The sequence below is a fragment of the Rutidosis leptorrhynchoides genome, chromosome 7 (genome assembly GCF_046630445.1).
Source record: "Rutidosis leptorrhynchoides isolate AG116_Rl617_1_P2 chromosome 7, CSIRO_AGI_Rlap_v1, whole genome shotgun sequence".
NCBI classification, from domain to species: Eukaryota; Viridiplantae; Streptophyta; class Magnoliopsida; order Asterales; family Asteraceae; genus Rutidosis; species Rutidosis leptorrhynchoides.
The window spans coordinates 283,036,034-283,053,829 of record NC_092339.1 but is presented as its reverse complement, the minus strand read 5'-3'; the positions used below and the strand labels follow the sequence as shown (position 1 = coordinate 283,053,829).

General features: G+C 33.0%; 1 long non-coding RNA gene across 1 annotated transcript in view; it reads left to right on the top strand.

The window, feature by feature from the left end:
* The first annotated feature begins 2,607 nt into the window (after window positions 1-2,607).
* LOC139858645 (uncharacterized) overlaps window positions 2,608-17,796 on the top strand; it is a 36,455-nt gene continuing 21,266 nt past the window's right edge. The window contains exon 1 of the long non-coding RNA XR_011763022.1: window positions 2,608-2,868. This is a non-coding gene — a long non-coding RNA (uncharacterized lncRNA). The remainder of the gene's footprint in view (window positions 2,869-17,796) is intronic.

Below are 17,796 nucleotides of genomic sequence, written 5' to 3'. Positions count from 1 at the left end.
ATTAAGATTATTATTAAGTCAATTATAGTTGGATATATTCTGAAAAGGTATGCATGCCTGTCAACTTTCGATGTGATGAAAGTTTGTCTTTTAAAAACGAATGCAATGTTTGTAAAATATATCATATAGAGGTCAAGTACCTCGCGATGTAACCAAATGTAATGTATTCTTCCAGATGGATTAGGACGGGTCATGAAAATATTGGGGATAAAAATGTGACTTTTTGGCCGATATCAACCACCCTTGCATGTAACTAATGACCTTTAAAATATTGTTACATCCATATCGTTACAATAAGACTACCATTATCAGGGCATTAGAAGGATCCTGTCAGACATGCCAGACAAATTTAACACCCCTTGACGCCATTAACGGGGCGTCAGGGTGACGGATTTGGTGCGTTAATCACCCATCCGATGAAAAAAGGTCAAATGAGGTGTCGCAATGTGATTGGTCCACAATTTTGAGCTGTTGGGCAACGGCAAGGAGATCTTTTTTTTTAAATATATTTTCAAATTTTTATATTTTTATCTATTTAAACCCACTACCCACTTTCATTCTAACATACCAAAATAATGTTTTTTCTCTCATTTTTACACTATCAATCCTACTTCTTCAATAATATGACATCTTATTTACTTAATTCCGACTCCGATTTGGCAGACGAGCGGATTATTGAACTGATTCAAGAATTAGAAGATGAACATTCTGAAGTGGATTCCGAGTGTTTTCAAAGAAACTGGAATTTATAATCCAAGAGATCGTGAGAAAGTCGCACAATACTGATGGAATGATTATCCGCCACATATATTTAAAAGGCAATTACGTATGCGGATTCAATTATTTCTATGAATATCAGAAGGTATTTCTAATTTCAATACTCATAATATGCCCGAGCATTTTAGTTATTTTACCGAACATTTTGATGCTATCGCAGGGACTCGCCGGGATATCCTTCGGAAAATAAAAGCTAAGCTAACTACTACTAAAAACTAACTAAAAGCTTGAAAATATAAAGTGAATTACAAATTGAGTGTGTGTTGAAATGGATGGAGAAAGCCCTTTAAATATACTTGGATTTTTCCTGCAAACGGCTGGCAGGCCGTTTAGCAAGCCGTTTGGCAGGCCGTTTGCAGGGCCGTTTGGCAAGTCAAGCCGTTTACAGGGGCCGTTTATTCTGGCCGTTTGGCAGGCCGTTTATGAGCCAGGCAGGCCGTTTGGCAAGCCGTTTGGTCTGCCTAGTCAGCTGATTTTCACTGGATCGTAACTTGATTTTTTGTCTTTCACCGTTTTCGCTCTAGAATCTTCGTTTTAGCTACGTTTTACTTGATTCTTTTTGTATCGCCTTCGTAATTACTTAATATACAAAATCAATCGAAAAAGCGATAATTTTTCTGACAAAGTTTGAATCTTTATTGTTCTAAGGCTTAATATTGGGGATAAAAATATGACTTTTTGGCCGATATCAAATACCCCACACTTAGCTTTGCTTGTCCCCAAGCAAAAAGCGGGAATATAAGGTTCTTTCTAATAGATTCTCCCTTGACCCACCCGTAGATCTTTTTATTATGCCTTAATCAGAAGTCGTTACATCTTTTGAAAGTATTAGAAAAAGTTTCGAGCTTCGATGATTTGGTCGCTAGATTTCAATCGCGTTCATAGTGAAAAAGGCCTACTTTCCAACTCTCAGATGTAGAGTATACATGATCAGGCTCCTCACTAGCGGATCACTCATATCACTCAAGTGTTTAGGGTGTCCTAATCTAATTGTATTGTTGCTCAGAAGCCAGTCGTGTAACAGTTCTTATCATAGGCTTGGTAAAGCATCGATATCTTCACCGGTTAAATAAGGACGACACTGATCTTCTTCCTAGGCATTCTTTCAAGAGGAAGACGGGTTGTAGGGTTTGGTTGGGAAATTTTTATGGATTGGTGAAAGGTATCCAGATCTTTTTATTTCGAGAGAATTGATAGACTTTGATTCTTCAGAGTATCCATTTTTAGATAGAGAACGGCTTGGAATCCGTAAAAAAAAAGTTTTCTTCGAAAGAGGCGGATTTTGCTAAGACTTTGTCTAGAATTTTATTTGGCTCCTCCGGTATCCTTCTTGGGGCAACTTCTTGGGTTTTTCTTTGCCTTTATTCATAGAGACTTTGCTCTTTCAAAGAAAAAAAAAATATATATATATATATATATATATATATATATACATATACATATATATAAATCGTGAAACTTAATCTGATGTATCAATCTCTTATTAACCACTGCTGACTTGGAATTATGATAATTAATCTTGATTAATTAGACTAATTATACTCCCTCCGTCCCACCACAAGTGTCCACATTTCTATTTTGGGATGTCCCATTTCAAGTGTCCACTTTGTATGTCAACCAATGAGAAGAGGTTATTCAGGAGAGAGAAAATTTCTGATTGGTGGAGAATGAAATTAGTGGAATTTTCTAAAACTGTGTGCAAAAAGTAAGTGGACATTTGTAATGGGACGGAGGGAGTATTAAATTACACCTGGCAAGTGGGATTAGGGTAAAAATACGGATGCACACACCAATTCTACTGGTCTATATCCATTTCCAATTAGGGTTTCATTCATATTCTTCAGTATACTCTACTATCTATGAGAATATGTTCACAATAAAAAATAAACAAGGCGCCTCCCTTGTTTCTCATAAACCGTCTTCAGTTTAGGGCTCCAAAAATCAAAAACCATCGACGTGCTTTTTCAGTCAGACAAGAATCTCTCTTGTCGATTCATGCGTGATTATGGATCTAGAATAGATCTGGAATCAATAACATAACTTTTTCTAATTTTGCAGGTGTTATACCACAATTGAAACGGGTCGATAGAGGTATGTAATGGTGAAAATGAATCACACATTGGCAATTCTTCAAATACATGTCATTAGGATATGTAACTCCAACTTTCTCAAAATTTTAAATTAGTTATATTAATTGATTAAAGTTTAAAAATTAGTCAAAATCTTCAAATACGTTGTATGTTAATTTTTGGGTTGATTATGCTCTGTTTATTTTTTAAATACATGTACTAAACACAACTTCACACAGCAAGTGTTTGCTAAAATGCTTGAATGAATACTAAAGTGTGATGGTTATCATGTTTCTATTCAATATGGTTTTTTCAGTATAAGCTATCAGCTATTAAACATCACACAAGTTCAATCTACTTCATGTTTGAATGAAAACTAAGTTCTTAAATATAATGTCTTAGAACTTTTGCTGCTCTTGATGTTGTCAATATCTAATTTAGATACGTGTTTTCTTTTTTCGCAAAGGTAGAGATCAACCATGTGGAGTAATATGTATAGATGTTAGTTGTGTCATCCATTTTAGCAGATTAATTGTAGCCTATTATTTGTAGAAGTGATAATATATTTTCTATGCATTTTTTCTTGGTAATATTCATATGATATATATTTTGATTGATGATGTTATGGTAGGTGTATATAAAATAGCTTATATTTTACAAGGAAATACTATTAAATATGATACAATTTTACACAAGATATTTATTTATTTATAGAATGGGTATACTTAAACCTTGCTACAACACTTATAGGCAGTGTACCTAATCGTACAGTAGTGTAGTTTTTAGTAAGTCCGGTTCGTTCCACAGGGAATCTTTTTCACAAAGCTTAACGCTATATTAGTTAAATTTATAAAAATACAAATATATATATAAGTAATATTATTATTATAAAGGGGGGATTTTACCGTTTAATGACCGGTTTGTCGATTTTAAAAACTTTAGTCGCAGTTAAAACCAAATGTAAAATATTAAAAATAAATAAAAGACTTAATTTAAAGCGTAAAGTAAATAACGATAATGAAATTGTGATAAATAAAAGTGCGATAATTAAAAAGTACGATAATTAAAAGTGCAATTAAATACAATAACAATAAATAAAAGTGCGATAATTAGAAGTGCAATTAAATATAAAATAAAGGAAATTAAATATGAAATAAAAGAATTATGCTTATTTAAACTTCCGTAATCATGATATTTGACGTGTAGATTTTAGTTTTATGCCCATGGGTTAATTGTTCTTTGTCCTGGATTATTTAATATGTCCGTCTGATTTTTGTCCATAACAGTCCATCAGTCATAAATATAAAGTGCGAGTGTCCTCGTCAAATTATCCTTATACCCGAAGTCAAATATTCCAACTAATTTGGGACTTAAACTGTAACAAGATTTTAATACTTTGTTTAATAATTACACCAGGATGTCGACTGAGTGTAACCCAAGGTTTTAATACTCTGTTATCAATTATGCCAAGTGTCCTTGTACATAATTTCACCCCTGTTTTAATATTTCTAGTGGCTATTAATCCATTCCCGTGTCCGGTTAAATGAACGATTATTCGTACATATAAATATCCCACCCATCGTGTCCGATTGAGTGTATATGGTTATTTATAGGGACGTCCAATTGTAAATCTTTATATTAAAATTAACAAACTATCATTTAGTTAAACAAATATAAAGCCCATTAATAGCTCATAGTCTAATTTCCACAAGTGTCGTTCTTTTGTCCAAACCCCAATTATGGTACAAAGCCCAATTACCCAATTTTAGTAATTAGCCCAACATCATGATTACTTCGTTTTAAATAAGCATAATAATAACTTAGCTACGAGACATTAAATTAAAAAGGTTGAACATAACTTACAATGATTAAAAATAGCGTAGCGTTACACGGACAGAATTTCGACTTACACCCTTACAACATTCGCTAACATACCCTTATTATTAGAATTATAATTAAAATTAAAATTAATATATATATATATATATATATATATATATATATATATATATATATATATATATATATATATATATATATATATATATATATATATATATATATATATTACGTTTACATATAGAGAAAGAGAGATTTTAGGATATTTTTTTACGTCGAACTGCGTTGGCTTTTATAGGGAATTGAGTCCAGGGGAACAGCGCGAGTCGCGGCCTTTTCCCTCTTTGAACTCCGCAAGTCGCGGAGTTCGTTTTTACAGATCACACCATTTTGGAGCCTTTCTTTGCCGAAGATTTATTTTATAAATATAATATATATATAATTAATATAATTAATTATATATTATATTATATTTATATACATAGTTAACTTGTAATTTTTAGTCCGTTGCGTCGAGCGTTGAGAGTTGACTCTGGTCCCGGTTCTGGATTTTCGAACGTCCTTGCGAATAATTTAATATCTTGTACTTTGTGTTTTGAATCTTGTACTCTTGTAATTTCGAGACGTTTCTTATCAATAATTGAAACCTCTTTGATTGTCTTTTGTACTTTTGAGCTTTTTGGTCGTTTGCGTCTTCAATTCGTCGAATCTGCTTTTTGTCTTCACCTTTTATTATTTAAACGAATATCACTTTTAAATAGAACAATTGCAACTAAAAGCTTGTCTTTCTTGAGGAATAATGCTATGAAATATATGTTCGTTTTTAGCATTATCAAATATTCCCACACTTGAGTGTTGCTTGTCCTCAAGCAATATAGTCTTGAAATACTAGAATCACTTCTTTATTCTTCACACTTTGTACATCAGTGATTTCTATACGGAGATATAAACAATGGTAGTAACGATATGGTTTACAGTCCCACATGACTATAAAATTTAGATCCTTTAAGGAAATTGGATCTTTATGAAAACATTTGATCTTTTGAAAATTTTAATCTAGCTTTTACCCTAGATTAGTTTTCCGGAATAACCCTTCACCGGTGTTTGCAAAATATCTTTGTGGGTTTGGTGGGTTTTAGATTTGAAAATTTTGGCTCAAAACTTATGGTTTTGTGTCACCCACTTGCTAACCTTGTATTAGGAAAGCAACACGTCCAGTATACTTGCTCCGTATATTACCTTTCAGTAAACTACCGTCCGGTTGTAAAGGAAAGCGTTGAACAAGCAACTGTTAAGGCAATGTCCCCTGACATGCTTTTAATTATGGTCTAAAACGTGTCGGACGCAATTACTATCCTTTGTAAGAGCAATAGTAAAGCTCACCCTTATAATTTTTCTGTCTGGCACAAGGTCCTGTCTTTGACCATGCTATGCAACCACCGTTCTTACGGTTGACACCCGATTTGGTTCAGATGACCTAATGAATTTCAGGTGAATTCCTAGGATTTTACGTTCAATGGTAATGAACGCATTGAAAATAGGGTTTTTAGAAAACAAATCGGTTTGTAATTTTATCAAAATATTTTCTCGTTCAAGCTCGAGTTTAGATATCATTGAATTCCATGAGTTTGTATTCTCAATCTTTAAGGTCAATCTCAAGGATTGAGTAATATCAGTCTTAAAAGCTGATTTTTAATTTTTAAGGAGATTATCCTTTCTTGGGATCTGATTCATTAGTCTTATCAAGCTAATTTGCACGGTGCCCCCCATTGTACGAGATAAATCCTTCTCATGGTTAGGATAAATCTGACCACTTGGCGACCCTATTTTATGCTGAGGTCCGTGGATTTCCTGCTGATTTTAGTGATGACTTTTCTAGATTTTTCGTCAACCTACAGCTGGTCTGGACGACAACTTCATGAGCTAAATCAAGAAGCGCGTTTCTTTTTCGGAAGACTTTACTTCCTTTTAATGATGGAATTGATTCATCGTGTAGATCCATCTTTCTTACAGTAAATTGGCTAAAACAGTTAATTATCGTCCAAAACAAAAGTATTTTCAATTATTTGTACAAAAATATGTGATATATATTTTGAATAACTTGGTGAAAATTTCCAACACTTGGCTTTTATTTTCCTTTTTGTTCTCCTCTATTCCATTCTTAAATGAATTCTAACATTTTGGTTTGTTTCTCAATTTATGTCCTTTCCGAGGTAACAATAATTTCGGTGTTAATACCTAATTTTATCATTCATAAATATGTATAAACATGATTTTGAGTTCATTTAATTGAAAATTTTGAAAAATTTTACTAGAATTGGGTAGTCAGTATATAAGACTAGGGCTGTTCTTTATTATTAGAGAGCACTAGATTCTAATACAACTACTCCTTTACTAGTATTTTTAATGGTAACCAAGTGTTTAAGATAAAAATCCGACTAGGGCTGTTCTTTATTATCAGAGAGCACTAGATTCTAATACAACTACTGCTTTACTAGTATTTTTAATGGTAACCAAGTGTTTAAGATAAAATTCTGAAAGAATTTAACCCCTTCCTACACTTAAGATCTTGCAATGCCCTCATTTGCAAGAAATCAGTAACAATTTAAATTATTGAGGGTGATTAGCATAGAAAAATGATTAAATTTTACCAAAGTTTCCAAACATATTGGCGTTTTTTTTCTGAATGATAAATGGTGCATATCATTTGTTCATTCCTTCTTGTTGTTATTTCACATATATTTTGCATCTTGTGGCCAAAATTAGTTGCTTTTGCTGAACTTAATGCCAGTCTTTGAAAATGTGTTGTTTTTCCCTGTTATGTACATAAGATAAACTGCAAACATATATACATATTTTTGAAGTTTGGTATATTATCCCACATTCAAAAATTATTAAAATCTAATAATAAAAGTTAGAAAATTATAAAAACTATTACAATATTAACATAAGTATTAAATGTATCAACATTACAAATAATAAAATAAATAAAACTAAGTAGACTAGGGATGATACTAATACCAGTAGGGGTTCCATGCATAACCATATGTGTTATAAAATGCTTCGGCTGGGTTATACGTAGGATACGGTGGTTGGATCTCTATAGACCAGGGAGGAAATACGGGCGATGGAGTAGGAATATAGTTTCTACCTATTTGTTGGCAATAAGCTATGATTTGGTTTTGATGAACTTGCCAATCTTCAAATGCTCGATGTCTAGCATTTTCGTACTCTTGTGAAGCTATAAACCTTTGCATTTCTGTCATTTCATTTCCCCCTCCCACATTACTTGCCTGTTGGTTTCTCTCAACCTGTGGATGTCTACCATTATATCGTACTGCGGCGTTATTTCGCCTCTTCAAAACCTTCGCACCATGGTATACATTTAAACCTATTGTATCGCGGGGTTCTGGTTCTTCGATTAGTAATCACCCCCCGACTTATATCCACACCGAGATATTCAGCAATCAAAGTAATAAATATACCACCTCCTATTATACTGTGCGGTCTCATCCCCCTAACCATAGCTGATAAATAATAACCCACACAATACGGTATACTTACAGCGCTTTGTGGGTCTCGAATACACATATGGTAAAACAAATCCTGTTCATTTACCATTTCCTTATTCTTACCTCTTTGTGTAATCGAATTAGCTAAAAACCTATGAATTACTCTTAACTCTGCTCTATCTATATCTAAATAAGAGTAATTTCCCCCTTTAAATCGGTGATGGCTAGTCATTTGACTCCATACACCATGTGTATCAAAATTTTCATCAATCTTTCTACCATTTAATATCAACCCTCTACAATCGGCAGATGCTAACTCCTCAGGCGTATATATACGTAAGGCCTGAGCCATGTCTAGTAGAGACATGTGGCGCATCGAACCTCCTAACAAAAATCAAATAAAAGATCGATCGGTTAAACTTGCTACCCGATCATTTATTTCTATACTACACAATAATTCTTCACACCATACTTTATATACAGGTCTACGCATGTTGAATAAACGTACCCAATCATTAAAAGTAGAATTACCATACCTCTGTGTAAGTAATTCCCTAATTGGCCCGGCTAATTCTACAGCTTCTAACGGTGCCCATTCTATTACCCTAGGTACTTCAACAGTTTTAGAATGAAGAGTATGCAAGCCCCTTTGGTATTTTGGATAATCTATCCAAAGTCTGTCAAATCTCAAGTTCGGGTGCAAATCTTCCAAGTGCATATCAGAAAATGTCATAACTGGATGAGGTATATCTTGTTTGTAGTAGTTATCCACCTTCTGTTGTTCCGCATTCTCAGCAGGAGCATTGCGAGCTTGGGATGAAAATTCACCCCTTTCAGTCTGCAAAACACATTAAACACAATTTTTGTGCATCCAAATATGCATTAGTGTCAGCAAAATCATCAATCAAAATAATTACAATGACATGTTCAATCTATATCAAACATAAGCTCATTTTCATATTTTTATCAAATCTACACTTTTTCAAAGAAGCATATACGAAAATGTTCACCAAGTTCATAAGCATTCAACTCAAATAACATGTCAAAATAATCATTACTAGCAATTAAACAAGTTTCAAATGGCATTATCTCTCAAAAATCAAGTTCATGAATTTTAGACTTGAAAAAGTCCACTTTAATTCTCAAAATCATGCTTAGGCTCAAAGTTTGAATCATTTAACTACCTAAACATGTTACACTACTTAATTTAGCAACAATTCATGACAAAAATCGGCCATAACCTGTTTATATCAAAAAGCCCCAAATTTGCTCAAGAACACAAACCCTAGATTACTCAAAATTTGAAGTTTAAGGCTTCTAATCATGTTAAATAGCATCAATCTAGGTTATACAAGCATAATACACATGCAATTTAAGCATAATTACACTAAAAAGCATTAAAATCGAATTAGGGAAAAAATTGCTCAAGAACACTAATTTTCGGATTAAATGGTTTTTAGGTGTAGAAATTTACCGTTTTCCTTGAGTAATTCCTTGATAGCATCCTTCTCAACATGATTTTAGTAAAAGATTTGATGATAAACGGTCAAAAATTGCGAATTTGGTGTGTATTTTTCGAGTGTTTGCGCAGTTTGGAGTGGGTAGGTGTGTGCAACTGGGATGTTCAGCTCGTTTTATTTTTTTCTGGATTTTGGTCTCTCCGCGAGTCGCGGCATTTGACTCTTTCAAACTCCGCGAGTCGCGGTGTTTGGGTTTTTTTTATATAAGCCTTAAATTATAAAACAAATATAAAATAAATTTAAAATTTTGTTTTCCTTTGTTTTAGGGCGAGGTCGTTTCGGATCGATGTCCTAGTCCGTCCTTCGACAAAATTTTAAAATTTGTCTTTTTGTAGCGATTGTTTTAAAAGCTAAGATTTTTGGGTTTTTTTTTTAATGTTTTTGGCATATTTTAAGTTAATAAGTTTAAAAATAATGATAATAAAAGTTCTCGTCCATCCCTCGGGTAAAGCAATTTCGGTTCAAAGACCTAGTCTTCAACTTACGACGAATTTTAAAAATCATATTTTTAACTTAGCGAAATAAAGTAAATTTTTGTTTTTAAATTCACACCACTTAAATTTAAAATGCATAAAATTAAAAATTCATATTTTAAAAATTAAAAATTCACACCAAACTTAATTTAAAAATTAATATTATAAATTCTGATAATGCTAAAAACGAACATATATTTCATAGCATTATTCCTCAAGAAAGACAAGCTTTTAGTTACAATTGTTCTATTTACAAGTGATATTCGTTTAAATAATAAAAGGTGAAGACAAAAGACAGATTCGACGAATTGAAGACGCAAACGACCAAAAAGCTCAAAAGTACAAAAGACAATCAAAGAGGTTCCAATTATTGATAAGAAACGTCTCGAAATTACAAGAGTACAAGATTCAAAACGCAAAGTACAAGATATTAAATTGTACGCAAGGACGTTTGAAAATCCGGAACCGGGACTAGAGTCAACTCTCAACGCTCGACGCAACGGACTAAAAATTACAAGTCAACTATGCACATAAATATAATATAATATTTAAATAATTCTTATAATTATTTATATATTATAATAAATAATAAAAACCGTCGGCAAGAAAGACTCCAAAGGGACTGAGCTGTAATTTCATTCTCCGCGACTCGCGGAGTTTGAAGAGTATTTCACCGCGAGTCGCGGAGCCCCAAAAGTCGAATTTTCCTATAAAAGCAACCGAATTCTGATCGCAAATCATCATCTTTTTTTCTCCTCATTCATACGATATATTTATATTTATAATTTATATTTTAATTTTAATTTTAATTATAATTCTAATAATAAGGGTATGTTAGCGAATATTGTAAGGGTGTAAGTCGAAATTCTGTCCGTGTAACGCTACGCTATTTTTAATCATTGTAACTTATGTTCAACCTTTTTACATTAATGTCTCGTAGCTAAGTTATTATTATGCTTATTTAAAACGAAGTAATCATGATGTTGGGCTAATTACTAAAATTGGGTAATTGGGCTTTGTACCATAATTGGGGTTTGGACAAAAGAACGACACTTGTGGAAATTAGACTATGGGCTATTAATGGGCTTTATATTTGTTTAACTAAATGATAGTTTGTTAATGTTAATATAAAGATTTACAATTGGGCGTCCCTATAAATTACCATATACACTCGATCGGACACGATGGGCGGGGTATTTATACCAACGAATAATCGTTCATTTAACCGGACACGGGAATGGATTAATAGCCACTAGAATAATTAAAACAGGGGTGAAATTATGTACAAGGACACTTGGTATAATTGATAACAAAATATTAAAACCTTGGGTTACACTCAGTCGACATCCTGGTGTAATTATTAAACAAAGTATTAAAATCTTGTTACAGTTTAAGTCCCCAATTAGTTGGAATATTTAACTTCGGGTATAAGGATAATTTGACAAGGACACTCGCATTTTATATTTATGACTGATGGACTGTTATGGACAAAAACCAGACGGACATATTAAATAATCCAGGACAAAGGACAATTAACCCATGGGCATAAAACAAAAATCAACACGTCAAACATCATGATTACGGAAGTTTAAATAAGCATAATTCTTTTATTTCATATTTAATTTCCTTTATTTTATATTTAATTGCACTTCTAAATATCGCATTTTTATTATTATTGTATATTGCACTTTTAATTATCGTACTTTTTAATTATCGCAAGTTTATTTTATCGCACTTTTATTATTCGCAATTTCATTATCGTTATTTACTTTATGCTTTAATTTAAGTCTTGTATTCATTTTTAATATTTTACATTTGGTTTTAACTGCGACTAAAGTTTTAAAATCGACAATCCGGTCATTAAACGGTAAAAACCCCCCTTTATAATAATAATATTACTTATATATATATATATATATATATATATATATATATATATATATATATATATATATATATATATATATATATATATATTTTTTGTATTTTTATAAAAGTAAACTAATATAGCGTTAAGCTTTGTTTAAAGATTTTCCCTGTGGAACGAACCGGACTTACTAAAAACTACACTACTGTACGATTAGGTACATTGCCTATAAGTGTTGTAGCAAGGTTTAAGTATATCCATTCTATAAATAAATAAATATCTTGTGTAAAATTGTATCGTATTTAATAGTATTTCCTGCAAAAATTTAATAGTATTTTATACCACTCCGCTACCGCATCAAGTATTTTTGGCGCCGCTGCCGGGGAACTTTCTAAACGCCGGAAGCGCAACGCTAATATATAAAAAAAAAAAAAATAAAGAAAAACGCGTCGAATTTAAATAACCTGTCAGCTGAATTTTGGAACCCCGCGACTCGCGGGGTTTGAAGCTTTGAATACCGCAAGTCGCGGAGCTGCTCTGACACGCTGACAGAACCCTAATTTCACATTAATTACGGATTATATTATAATTATTAATATAAAACCCTAATTAGGTTTTAATTAAGTATTAATTTTAGTTTTTATTATTATTTTGTTTAATTAGTTTAGTTAAAATATTAAATTAATAGTTTTATTAAATAAATAATATAAAAATAATATTTTTATAAAAATTGTACTTTTTACAACTTTTTGTATATTTTTATATTTTGTCCCTTTTTAATCGTTGTAGCATAATATTTGTATATTTAGCTCATATTTAGTTTTAAACTTAGTTTTTGCTATAGTTATTTTTACTCCTAGATTTTTAGGCTTTGCCGTAAAATTCCTTAAGTGCTTTTTCTTTAGACTAAGATTTAAGTGCTTTAGAATTTTGCGAAACCTTTTTAAGTTTTAGTTTCTTTTTAAGTTATTTCCATTTGGGATTTAGTTTTTTCCTGTAAGCTTTAATATTTTTAGACGACTTTTACCTATGTATCAATTATCATTCCAATTAGTAATTTCAATTTGCGATTATAATTTTAAGTTAGTTAGGTTAGTCAAGTATTTTTAAGTTTTATAAGTTTCTTTTATTTTTTGGTCACCTTTTATTTTTCAACCATTTTTCTTTTTCGACCTTTTTCGACGAACTCTTTTTCTTTCTTATTTCTCGCTATTCTAGTTTTAGGACATAGATTTTTATTCTACTTCTTATCTAAATTTCTTAAAATTACGAAAATTTATTTTGAGTGGTTAAATTGATAGACATCAAAATTTTCTGGTTCGTAGTAATAGTTGGATTTGTACGTGGACCGGGTTATTGGAGCCAAACAGTCCTCAATTATATTGAGACCAAACAAATCCTGCCCCTCTGCTGCATCTTTTGGCTATTCGAAACGTGGGCAAAATCAGAAAAGTCTATTGATTGGATAACTTATTATAATTTTTCTTTCCTTTTTAAAACTAATAGGATATTCAGTGAATGCACCGAGCAAGACGTTCACCACCTTTTGTACGTTCACCACCTGTAACTAGATCAAGACATTTAGCAAATATAACCGCCGTTGATTTTTCTTTAGAATCGTCATCCAGTAGACCAAGTACTTCAGTTCAAATTTCCGATAATCCATTTTTTGAACCCGACCTCACAATTGAGAATCCGGAAAATATTCAGGAATGGTTCGTAGATCATGAACCATTAAACTTTCCTCCGGAGCCACCAATCATTCAAACAGAGATTGTTGAGGAACGAACCATTAAATCAGAATCATCTAGTGATACCGATTCAACAAATTCAATTATGGAGAATCTGGAACCTTTAAGTATGGAAGACCGAATGAGAGCTAAACGCACTGGCCAAGGTCACGCAATTACTCATCCAGACATTAATGCGCCAGATTATGAAATCAAAGGACAAATTCTACACATGGTGACTAATCAATGCCAATTTAGTGGTGCGCCGAAGGAAGATCCAAATGAACATCTACGTACCTTTAATAGGATCTACACACTATTTAAAATCCGAGAAGTGGAGGATGAACAGATATATCTCATGTTATTTCCCTGGACTTTAAAGAGAGAAGCCAAAGATTGGTTGGAATCGTTACCTGAAGGGGCGATCGATACATGGGACGTTTTAGTTGACAAATTTCTTAAACAATTCTTTCCTGCATCTAAAGCCGTAAGACTTCAAGCAGAAATTGTTACGTTTACACAGAAACCAAATGAAACTCTATATGAGGCGTGGACTAGATATGGAAAGTTGTTAAGAGGATGTCCGCAACATGGTTTAGACACCTGTCAAATAGTACAAATATTCTACCAAGGATGCGACATCACTACAAGAAAAGACATTGATATAGCAGCTGGTGGTTCTATTATGAAGAAAACCGAAACTGATGCTTACAAAATTATTGATAATACTGCTTCCCACTCACATGAGTGGCACCAAGAAAAAGACATCGTTAGATCATCTAAAGCAGCTAGAGCCGATTCTAGCCATGACTTAGATTCCATTTCCGCAAAGATAGATGCTGTGGAGAGACGAATGGAAAAGATGACTAAAGATATTCACTCAATACGAATTAATTGTGAGCAGTGTGGAGGACCACATTTGACAAAAGATTGTCTCAGTATTGAATTAACAATAGAACAAAGAGAGAATATTTCATACATAAACCAAAGGCCTGGAAATAATTATCAGAATAATTATCAACCGCCAAGACCGATTTACAATCAAAACCAGAATTATAACAGAAATATTCCATACAACAACCAACAAGGTCCTAGCAATCAACAAGTATCCAATAATACTTATAATCAGCAAAGACCTAATTTTCAAAACAAACCACCACAACAAACCGATGATAAAAAGCCAAATTTAGAAGATATGATGACGAAGCTAGTTGAAACTCAAACGCAGTTTTTCACATCTCAGAAACAAACCAATGAACAAAATGCTCAAGCATTTAGAAATCAACAAGCTTCTATTCAAAATCTGGAACAAGAAGTGAGTAACCTAGCAAGGTTAATAGGTGAAAGAAAACCGGGAAGTCTACCTAGTGATACAAATGCTAACCCCCGGAGTGAAACAGCTAAAGCCATTACCACAAGAAGTGGTACAACACTTAAACCACCTGAAATACCTGTAACTTCTGATGAAGCCATTCCTACTCCACAAGAACCACAACCTGATCAAGATAAGGAAAAAGAACCGGTAGTTGAAAAGGTTAATGAAGATAACACAGTTAAGGATAAACCTTATGTTAAACCATACCAACCACCACTTCCTTACCCGAGTAAAATGAAGAAAGAGAAACTTGAAGTCGAGCAATCCAAATTCTTGGATATGTTTAAACAGATAAATGTAAATCTTCCTTTCATTGATGTGATTTCAGGAATGCCTAGATATGCTAAATTCTTGAAAGATCTAATTTCAAATAGAAAGAAAATGGAAGAACTCTCGGCTGTTACTATGAATGCTAATTGTTCAGCAGTGCTGTTGAATAAGATACCAGAAAAATTATCTGATCCAGGAAGTTTCACAATTCCATGTTTTCTGGGTAGTCTTAGTTCAATAGAAGCATTGGCAGACTTAGGTGCTAGTATAAATCTAATGCCGTATTCACTATACACTAAACTAGACCTTGGAGAATTGAAACCAACCAGAATAAGCATACAACTAGCTGATAGATCAATAAAATATCCTAGAGGGATAATGGAGAACATGCTAGTTAAAGTTGGTACTTTAGTATTTCCAGTAGATTTTGTTGTTTTGGACATGGAAGAAGATTCTCAAGTTCCTCTCATATTATGAAGACCATTCTTAAACACGGCTAAAGCAATGATAGACGTGTTCGGTAAGAAACTGACCCTAAGTATAGAGGATGAGAGTGTTACCTTTTCAGTTGATAGAGCAATGCAACAACCACAATCTGCAGATGATACATGTTATTATATTCAAACTATAGATGCACATGCAGAATTATTAGAAGAATTTCCAGAATTACAAGGAACAGGAGAATGTTCTTTAGGAGAAGGTAATGAACCAATTGATGAAGCTGAAATGTTAGCTACACTTATAGCTAATGGATATGAACCAACAACAGAAGAAATTCAAATGCTAAAAGAAGAAGACAGATATCGATACAAATCATCGATAGAAGAACCTCCGAAATTAGAGTTAAAGCCACTTCCAAACCATTTGGAATACGCTTATTTACATGGTGAATCTGAATTACCTGTAATAATATCGTCTTCTCTTACTGAAAATGAGAAATCACAACTCATTTCTGTGTTGAAAGCTCATAAACCAGCCATTGCATGGAAGATTCATGATATTAAAGGAATAAGTCCTTCGTATTGCACACATAAAATCCTTATGGAAGAAGGTCATAAAACGTATGTGCAACGCCAACGAAGACTAAATCCTAATATGCAAGATGTAGTTAAGAAAGAGATTATTAAACTGCTAGATGCAGGTTTGATATATCCAATTTCTGATAGTCCATGGGTAAGCCCAGTTCAATGCGTGCCGAAGAAGGGTGGCATGACTGTCATTACAAATGAGAAAAATGAGCTTATTCCTACTAGGACTGTAACAGGATGCCGTGTGTGTATTGATTATAGAAAATTAAATGACGCCACCAGAAAAGATCACTTTCCCTTACCTTTCATAGATCAAATGTTGGAAAGATTAGCCGGAAATAGTTACTATTGTTTTCTAGATGGATTTTCCGGATATTTTCAAATTCCAATAGCACCCGAGGACCAAGAGAAAACCACATTCACGTGCCCTTATGGTACTTTTACTTACAAACGCATGCCATTTGGACTTTGCAACGCCCCTGCAACCTTTCAAAGGTGTATGATGGCGATTTTTCACGACATGATAGAAGAATGCATGGAAGTATTCATGGATGACTTTTCAGTCTTCGGTGATACATTTAAATCATGTCTAGTTAATCTGGAACGAATGCTAATTAGATGTGAACAATCAAATCTAGTACTTAATTGGGAGAAATGTCATTTCATGGTTAAAGAAGGCATCGTTCTTGGACATAAAATTTTAAAAGAAGGAATTGAAGTGGATAGAGCTAAAGTAGATGTAATAGCTAAACTTCCACATCCCACCAATGTTAGAGGAGTTAGGAGTTTTTTAGGGCATGTCGGTTTTTACCGACGTTTCATAAAAGATTTTTCTAAAATTGCCACTCATATGAATAAACTCCTAGAAAAGGATGCGCCATTCATCTTTTCAGATGATTGTATCAAATCTTTTAATATTCTTAAAGAGAAACTCACTAATGCGCCGATCATGATAACACCAAATTGGAATCTACCATTTGAACTAATGTGCGATGAAAGTGATTTTGCAATGGGAGCCGTTTTAGGACAAAGGATTGAAAAACGATTTCAACCTATATATTATGCTAGTAAGGCATTACAAGGAGCACAAACGAACTATACAACTACTGAAAAAGAACTCCTTGCTATTGTCTTTGCTTTTGACAAATTTCGATCATATCTCGTTCTAGCAAAAACGGTGGTCTATACCGACCATTCTGCTCTTAGATACCTATTTTCAAAACAAGTTGCTAAACCAAGATTAATCCGTTGGATCTTACTCTTACAAGAGTTTGATATTGAAATCCGAGATAAAAGAGGAGCAGAAAATCTCGCCGCTGATCATCTTTCTCGTCTT